This window comes from Rhea americana, unplaced genomic scaffold (assembly GCF_003343005.1).
Source record: "Rhea americana isolate MKP2758 unplaced genomic scaffold, rheAme1 scaffold_161, whole genome shotgun sequence".
Lineage (NCBI taxonomy): Eukaryota > Metazoa > Chordata > Aves > Rheiformes > Rheidae > Rhea > Rhea americana.
Window position 1 is genome coordinate 1,591,211 of NW_028185717.1, and position 9,572 is coordinate 1,600,782.

Genomic DNA, 9,572 nt, shown 5'->3' on the forward strand with positions numbered 1-9,572 from the left:
CTTCTCCTTCTCCTCTCCTCTCCTTCTCCTTCTCCTTCTCCTTCTCCTTCTCCTCTCCTCTCTTCTCCTCTCCTCTCCTCTCCTCTCCTCTCCTCTCCTCTCTTCTTTTCTATTTCTTCATGGTTCCAAAGCTTTAATGTAAAACTGGGCATGTTGGCAACGCAGACCGTGCAATCCCTTACCGAATTTTCTCAGATATACCTCATAGATAATAGTTGTTTAGAGTAATGTTATTATAGCGTATGTAATAAATTATTCACTGTTTCTTTTTGGTAACTGTGATTTAAAAAAAAAAAAAAAGCTTTATACATTTTAGGTTGTGCTTTTGTAATAGACAAAAAGGTGCGCTTAAAAATGTACRTCAGTCTTTCTTCCCGTTGGATTTTTTTTGTTTATTATGGATTGGGGAAAAGTTGCAGAATGAGCCCAAAGTTTACAGTTTCATATTTTGCTGAAGAAACAATCTGTGTTAATTTGCTCTGTTGAAAAAAAAAAGAAAAAAAAGATTATTTTCTACATTTGTGCTACTTGGTCTGAACAGCTAATTGTTCTGTGTTACGGTGTAGTATTATAATTAGCAACTGCCAATCAGTGCTATCATTTTTATGCATGAGGCAAAATCTTAGCAGTGTGATGCATCGTGRTTCTTAATGGCAACTTCTTTTTTAAAAAATTTGAGGCTAGATCTTTTGGTTTAATGRTATTTATTTATGCATGGGAGCCTGTTATCTGTTAGCAGTTGTGGAGCAGTTGTGTATACATTTGAGCTGTGAAAACATGCACAGTTTTGCCTCATACAGTTAAATACTGATATTTAGATCTATTCTGTTTTAAATGCAACTGAGTCAAATTGAATTCCAGTTAAATTTAATGTTTATCTGAGGAAAAGCTTGACCAACTGGCAGCTTTTCCTAGCCGATTTAATTTATAGTGGGTCACTTGAAAATACATGTCTTACTCAAGACTGAGCCAACTGTGCATTTTTTCCAAAGGAAAGGAGTTACTTTGGCTTTATGGCAGAGACCTCGAACATCCTACGTAATGGAGATGTAGTACCGGAGCTTCGCGTGAGCTCCACGCCTCTTCTGTGGATCACGCTCGGATTAATCATTTTGCGCTTGGTTTCGTCTTGTATTTTGCAACCACGTGAGCGCTCGGCGTGAACCGAAGACTTGAGCGCTAGCAGATCCATTTCAGCCGCGCTGCCTGGGCGGCGGAGCAGACCGCCTCCGCGCCGGCCTCGGCGGCACGGCCGCGGCCCCCSGCAGCCCTCTTGCCTCGGCGGCCAATTCGGTTTCCCTCCCTCTAGCCCCAAGCGCGTGTGGTCGTTCCACTTAACTCTGACTCAGAGGGAACGAGGGCACCGTCCCTTGCAGTCTACCACCATCACTTACCACCCTTCACTCCGGGCTAATATTTATTAAAATGTTTTATATCCCCTTGGAGTTGTCCCTCATGTCATAAACTAGTTTCGCTTTCAAGAATCCCCCAAGTTTTATAGTACCACTGTTGGACTGGCAAATTTATTGTCTTTTATATCTGGGTCCAGCTTCAAACGTTTAACATAACCCTAGTTCACTGATCACCCGTAAGCATAAAGCCAAATCAACTACTAAAAACACTTTACTTTGCATAGAAGAGTGCAACTTAGGGAACAGGCAGTGCAAAAGTCGCAGTCTTCTCACAAGACACCTGGAGTTAATGTCAGTAGAGTGTTTATATTGTCTGTCATTAAGGATATATTAGAGATGTGCTTTCATTAGTGCAAAGAAACATATTTTTATTTGGCCTTATAAAGTAGATTGTGATAATGAAAGCTTTGTAATATAGTCTGTTTATTTTTTTTTCTTATTTATCTGCCAAAGACAGTAATGGATACAAGAATTTTAAATAGGTTCTTTTGTAAGACAGTTAATGATTGTAATAGTGTTTAATCTTCCAAAAAGCTTTATATGTTCTTCCGCAATAAGCAGAATCAATATTTGTTTCAGTAAACTCAACTCATGCTAAAGATCCACAATCTGTCCTACCAAACGCGGTTGTTGTAACGTCTACACGTTGAGTTCCCATGCATTTTTCAGTCCGAAGGAAACAAGGGGTACGTGAGACAGTGACGATGTTCACTGCTGTTTCCGACAGTAGACGGTCCAGCTTACTAAAATTTGCCAAGGTACTTGTATTATGAAATTTAAGGTATATTTTATTATGCCATTTTATGTCATTTTTTAACTTTGTGGAAGGTGATATGTTGAACTGAGTGTAAGCTGAGTTTTTCAGACAAATAAAGTAGCTAAAGAGTGAATGTTATTTTATCATTAAAGGGTTTTTACTCAATGATTTGTGCCAATAGATGTCCTTTATCTTAATGACAAGTACTGCATTGTTTTCAAATTTTTATTTATAGCTCTTGATGTAAAAACCACACACACATATTATTTGCCAAAGTTCAATAAAGGAGGAAAACAGCATTTTTTGCCTCTTTGTGCAATGAAAAAGTTCCTGTCCTTTCAGGTGCCTTTCCAGCGACTAGCTGCCGGCCCCGAGCCCGACCGTGCCGCGCCGAAGCGGTCGGGAGCTCCGCCGTCGGGGCCCGCGAGCCGGAGCCGGAGCCGGAGCCGGAGCCGGGCCGGCAGCCGCCGCCTTTGCTGCAGTCCCTGGAGCGGAGCAGAGCGCGGTGGGAGCAGTGCAGGACCCACCCTGAAAACGCTGCCTTGCACGTGGGGCCTGGGAGCAAAAGTGCTTGAAAACAAGTSTGACACGCTCCTCTCCGAGCACAGCTCGTGTAGCTAATGCCAGGTTTGAATTGTAACAGGGAAAAATCAGAGCATAAGGAAAAGCATTCTAGTTTTTCTGCAGGCTCTGTCTCAAGCTGGTCTTCTTTGCAGCCCTGCTCTGCCAGGCCTGSTCTTGCCGAGACTTCCCGGCTGTTTGGCCTGTGTCGTGAGCGCTCGCACACCGGCCTCGGCACAACTGCTCAGGGATCTTTGCAGGACGTGGATTTGGGGCTTAGTCATACGAGCCCCCCCCMMAAAAAAATAAAAAGGGATATATAATGATGCAAACTGATTTAAAATGAAACTAAACACTTGACTCGTGTTGGGTCACTTCATAGCTCCTGAGRAGGGGGAGACCGAATGGCTTTGCTGTAGAGAGGAGAAGGAAGAGCAGAAGATGGGACGGAGCGCTCTGCCCGCGGGTCGCCCCGGGGGTCCCGGTGTGCAAAGTCCCCTCTCGGCCTGGCCGTGGTGCATCGGGTCGGGTTCAGGACGGGTTTGCTCGCATGAGGGACCRAATATCCTTCAGCGATAGTAACTGCCACCTCTCAGGGCAAGGCAGCTGAGGAGGGGCTCGGCCAAGAGCGCCATAAACCTCGTCCTCTTTATCCTTCCAAAGGCCTCTGGTTTCCCCCCACAGAAGTCCCCCAAATGGCCCAGTCAGTAGTAACTTGCTGTCTGCATTACAGCAGTCAAGACATTGGCTGAAGAGCAAATGACCTTGTATTTAAGTAAATCATGGAATTATATGATGCTGTGTGTCTTAAATTACCATAAAATTAAGTAAGTGAATTATCACACTTTTATTTCCAGAAGCAGCACTAATAGGAGAAGCCGCAGAGGTTCCTCTAGCTGAAATTTCCTAACAAGGAGACTCTAACAGATTTTGCTGCCATTTGATTCCCCTTGAATTATTGTATGAGGTCCCTTTCACTGGTCTTCATCTGGATCCAGGAGAGCCATACGCCATTTTTCTGTAACTTCCTCAATAGCTTCTGGCATATTCAAAAGGAAAAAAGAAATGAAATGTCAGGCACCAAAAGTTCAGTTGAATATTCATTTTACTCCAGCTATGGACAAGTCTTTTGCTCTCCATAAGTTGTCTTGTCATAAATAGATCAAATGCAAAAATAAATGAACAAGGAAAGGCACTTTTTCTTTAAGAAGAGGTATTCACCCCCCCCCCCAAAAAAAAGAAAAATAAATAAACACATAAAAATAGCCCTTTCTTGCSTTAACCTTTCAGCTGAACTGGAAGATTCGCCCCCGATGTCCTTCCTCTGCTGTGGTCACCCGCGAGGCACGGTGACAGCACCAGGGTGCCGGAAGGATTTTGCAGCAGTGCTCAAAGCAGTCTTGTCCCGTCCCCGAGAGCCGCTGCGATCTCCACGCGAGTCAGCTGGAAGACGTTGCCAGCAGCTATTGCCAGAAAAAAAGGCATTGTGGGTTTTATTATCTTGAATCTAACCTTAGGGCTGATTTTTAACCTTGGGGTTAATGAAATCACAGACCAATTCATTTCCACGGTCATTCTCTTCACATGCTTCTCCCGACACGCCGAGCCAGATCCTGCCGTTAATTCAATCTGTGCTGCTTCGCTTGACTTTGCTGAGCCGTTACCAGTGCAGATTCAAGCAGACCTGCATCTTCGGCGGTTCACTGTAGAGAGTCTAGGACACTGCTTTAAAAGTCTCCTTTCCACCTTGGTCTTCGGGGCCTCGGGCGCTCGAGGCACCTGAGGCAGGGAAGGGAAGGGAGCGCCGGGCTCTCTGCGGCCCGCTCATCACCCCTCCGCGGGGCCGCGTTTCGGAGCGGGCTTTCTCACTGCCCTCTCCACGTTCTCCTTCCTGCCCCACGCTTTCATCGCACAGTTAGGACCAATAGACCTGCCACAGGTAAGGAAAGTCAAAGCCACAACGTCAACCTGCCGTCTTCACGCAGCCCTCGGCCCAAAAGCCAGTTCACTCCGAGAGAGTAGTGGCAGGGTAGAGGCTGGCTGGCAGACCTCAGGGCCAGAGAAGGAGCGCTGAAGTTCTGCTTTAAGGTATGTGAACCTCTTGGTTAAGGATTTGAGGAAAACAGGCAGCTTCTGGATCAGCATATAAGCTCTGCCGCATATCCAAACATGCCTTTTCCCCCCATAGAGCTCGGGGCAGCGACGCTTCCCGCACCTTCCTGCCGCAGAAATATTCCACGTCCAGTATCTGCAAGGTGACGAATGAATTAAAAAAAAAAACAAAAAAAATCCCTCAGCCCCAAGTTCTCACGAAGGGTTGTTAACTGTTGCATGCTTCAGCCGCTGCGCCGGCTGCAGTCTGAGCGTTGCAGTGGATGTGGCGGCGCCGGGCACTTCGAATCGCGCGCTGGAGTCCCAGCCCTTCCGATAATTCAGTCCATTGCTGAGCCGCTCTTTTACACTTGCTGCGTTACGCCCGCACCGGCCATCCCGCCGCGCGGGCGCCCAGTCTGCAGCGTTGCAGACACGGGACTCTTCGYAGCTTTGTTCCTGTCATTGAAGGGTAGTGCTGTAAATCCTGCAGTTAGTGTCGGATAAACGACTTTAATCCACCTGCAGTGGATCACGATTCCTTCTCGCCTCTACACGAGAGCAAAGCGGGACGGTGCTGTCTCAGAACTGGCACCTTCGTCACACGTAGGTAAAGTTGCCAATAAATAGCGATGCTTTGGGGCTCCAAGGTTCAACTTTGACTACTGAAGRAGATACAAGTCTCCTGATAGAAAATTATTTTTGCTATAGTGAAATCATGTTCAAATCATGATCAGCRTGGAAGAAACCCGGAGGGACCATCGGGGCCGGCAGCAAGGGCCAGAGGCCTGGCACCGCGGGGTGAGACGCCGGGGCAGGGCTTGTCCGGCCGCGAGCGGGACCCCGCAGCGGCAGCAGCCCCGACGAGCGTGTCCCCCGGCCAGGCAGCCGCCGGCGGATGCCACTCGCGGTTAGCCCGGCCCGGCCCTTGCAGACCCAGGTCTGTCCCAGAGAGGCGGCTGGTCGGGAGGACAAAAAACCAGCAAGAAAGCCCCGAATAAACAAAATAAAAGCGATTACACTGAAACTAATGCAGCCCGTAGTAGGTCGTTTCCATTTCACTTGCAGGACTGCTCCCTCCGGGAACACATTTTCCAGGCACTTAGCAGTGGCCGCAYCTGGCGCGGGGAAAGGGACCGTTTCGTTAAGCTGGGACAGCTGCAGGACGGCCCCCGCGGCTGCCGCTCGCGCACCCCTCGCGCCTCTGGCGTCCCCCGAGCGTTTGACGGGGGACGAGAGCCGGGAAGGAGCTGGTTTCCACCGCGGCGAGTCCCACCCCACATACGTCCTGCTTGGCAGCATGGACATACTGGATAGGAAATCTTAAACACTTGTATCCGCCATCCCGGGCACCAGGACGGACCACGTCTTCCGCCGCTTTCCGGGATGCTACAGCCCCCCTCCCAGACGTTTCTCTTCCTTGACCTAGAGCTATTGGCTTGTGTTTGGATTGAATCTGGACCTGCAAAACACACCAATACGATGCCAAAAAGGACATTAAACAGGTGGGCTATCTTAGAGGAGATCCTCAAAACAAAATCTTCATGACAACGCGGCCACAGAAGAGAGGTGCAGAAGTGGCGGCGTGTTTCGGTGGAGTCCCCGGAGGAGAGGACTGTGGTCAYGGAGGCCGCCCTGGTCCTCCGCACAGGCGGCACGGAGAACCTCCCCAGRCACAGATTACGCTTCCGCAACGTAAGGTCAAGGCATCTATCCTCTGCTCCGTGCTCAGATTTTGCATTCCCTGTGGAGAGGACCAATATCCTGGTCCRTGTTTGAGTGGTTTATTCCTGTGAATTCCCCTAGTGTCTCTGTTTCTTCATCCTACTAGGGCTCATGGGATTATTGGGAGATACCACCTCTCCTGCCCTCCTCCTTCCCACATCAGCATCACAGCAACCTCCCACACTGGAAAGAGCAACCCAGATACACCACAGCCAAGAGATCAGTTAAAAACATACTGTTTTCTTAGATTCTCGTGGAATCTAAGATGGTCGTGACGCTAGAGAGTTTGAGATTTATGAATACGCAGCACTGTTGATACCGCRTCACCCCCATCAGTAGAACAGGTCTAGCACAGCCCTGTAGCAACTCCTCAACTTCACGCCATGTAGGRGGACCAAAGCAGCACGGAGCATCCCTGAAGTGCGGCAGGAGGAGTCCCTCGATGCAGACCATGAAGGGCTGCCTCCCCGGGATCCAGCAGTGAAGTAACTCCAGGTGATACCGCAGCCCATTTAATGAACCCRGGAGACAGACGGCATTTGTACACGCTCCCATAACCAAGACCTTTGCACAGCTTTATCTAGTGCACCGGGAACCGTCTCGGGCTTTCCCATAGCCTCCAGCCTCTGCAGCGTTACTGCAGACCATGTCTGTCCTCCCACAGTGTATTTCACAGACAGGTATAAAAGTCCTTTGCAAAGGAGGGTAAAGGACAGTCATCGCTGCTTACACAGAGGGGAGCAGGGCAAAAAATCTGATAGCAAAACAAGCAGCRCAGGTTCTCTGAGGTGTCCTGCACTCAGCTCAGCCCTGGATTTGAAATGCTCAAGACCACACAGAGCCCAGATCTTTCTCTGTGCCCCTGCACAGCTATGTGGAGACGAAAATAGAGGGCAGAAACACACGTTCCACGTTTGCAGACACTCACTGCTCAATCTGCAGGCAGCCTTGGTCTGTCTCTCAAGGTACAGCACTGCAGATGCTGATGGTTTAAGGAGTTTTGCCCCCACCCATGGTAACTCATCTTTCCCATGGGTCAGTATACGGGTAACCTCACCTCTGATTTGAAGACCAGAACAACAACATATATTGACTTTTGCTCAGAAATCACAGCAGATCATTCCCCMAATAGGCTTTGTAAATTTGAGGCTGCAGAAGTCCTCACAAGGACTTTTAGTCCTTTCCCTTGGATCCCAACTCTTAAAAGCTTTGGCCTTTGACAGATGCTCTTCTTTACAGATCTCTCCCTTCTGCACATCTTATACTTGCTAGAAGTTATTTAACACAATTTTATACCTGAAAGGCAGCTTTCCCGTCTTTCAACAGGCTGCTGCACAGAGGAGCATAGCGRGCGAAGCGACCCTCGCCCGAGCGCTGCGGGCGCAGGGCTGCGATGCTCTCTGGGACGCGCCAGGCAGCACCAGCCGCGGGCACGCGGCCTCACGGCTGCTCCTGGGAGCGCGCTGGAGGCCCTCGGCGCGGGATTCTGGCGCCCAGGGTAAACGATGATGCACTCTCAGTCCYGTGCTTCAGCAAGCGATTTCACAGGAGCTGAACCCCGCGCGTTCACCTAATGGTTCTCCACAAAACGTAGTTGCAAAGACGTAAACAGGAGGGGACTGGAGAGGAGATCGCGAAGCAGTTTGAAAGCGTTCCTGGGCGCTGCCTGAAACCCCGCTTCGGCGGCCCTGTGCATCCCAGCCCCGGCGATCTCTCGTTGGAAACAGCGCTCAGACTGCTCGCACTCCGCCCCGAGGACTTCTGCTGCTCTCGGAAAACCCTCCACCGAGGAAACCTCCCGAGTGCCTGCCTCTACAGAGAGCTCCGCTGGAACCAGCTCCAGGAAGGAGAGCAGCTCTTCCGACACGGAAAGCGCTGGTATGACAAGTCTCAGCTGCTGCGTAGCTTTGCGTATGGTCATGGCCAGCCCATTTCCTCAATCACTGTCTGTATGTGAGCACGTTCATCCCCGTTTAYGGGCTGCCTGGGATCAAAATGCCATTTTTACTCACTATCTTCTTGAGAAACCAGCCAAGATGCTTGGCCTAAGCACAGCCTGCGTGGACCTGCTAGCCTGAAACGTTCAGTCTCACGTATACGCAGAGGACAAAAAGAATACCTGCCCTAAACAAGCCGGTGACGTTTGTCTCCCTTTCGAGGCTCTCCAAGGTGCAACAACTTGGTGCAGATACCGCAGTGGATCTGACAAGATGAACCTTACAATAACGGCTGTCGTGTTTGATTCTAACATGATCGTGGCACGAGTCACTTCTGAACGCAGGTCAAGTGGCTAGAAAAGGAATTTTTTACCTACAGTATTGATGTCTTTTTCAATCCAAATGGTCAGCCAAAATTTAAGCTGCCTGTTTCCCTGTATTTTCCTGTGTGCTTTCTGAGTCAACCCGTTGCTTTCCCACTCATAAGTTAACGCCAGCCAATACCCATGTGAAGCCCCCACGCACAGGGCATCCAAGGGCACAGCTAYGCTGTCCAGCAGCAGCAGCACAGCCATGCCGGCGTTGCACCAGCCCGAAGCTAATCTCCCGGCCGAGTCTATTAGCTGTGCTCTCATTGATCGCGGCAGCCTGGCTTCTAGGCTGCGTGCGTGGAGCGGGGCAGACCAAGCTCACATCTGCCTGCAGCGATCTGGGCAGGCAGGTCCTAAGTTCTCCAGCAGCCCTGCACTGAGCTTTGCTTTACATAAATGGATGTACAAGCTCCACTGCTGGGTCTCCTCCACGAATGAGCAGTGCTAAGCAAACCTATGGTTTCAGTCATGTTTGACCCAACCCGTTAAGCTATGCTCAGACGATTTGGGGAGCCATATAAAAAAAAACGCAAGGATAACAGGAAAATGCAGGTCCCCGCCATGCTCCCCTTCTGCCAGCCAGAGAGGAAGAAAGGAGAATTTGAGCAAACTGCCYACAGATACAACAGCAATGCAAATTATTAGCATTAAGCTTACACTTGTTTCAGCCACATTTGGAGGGAAAGCTGCATCCTATTATAAAGTACTATTATAAGGC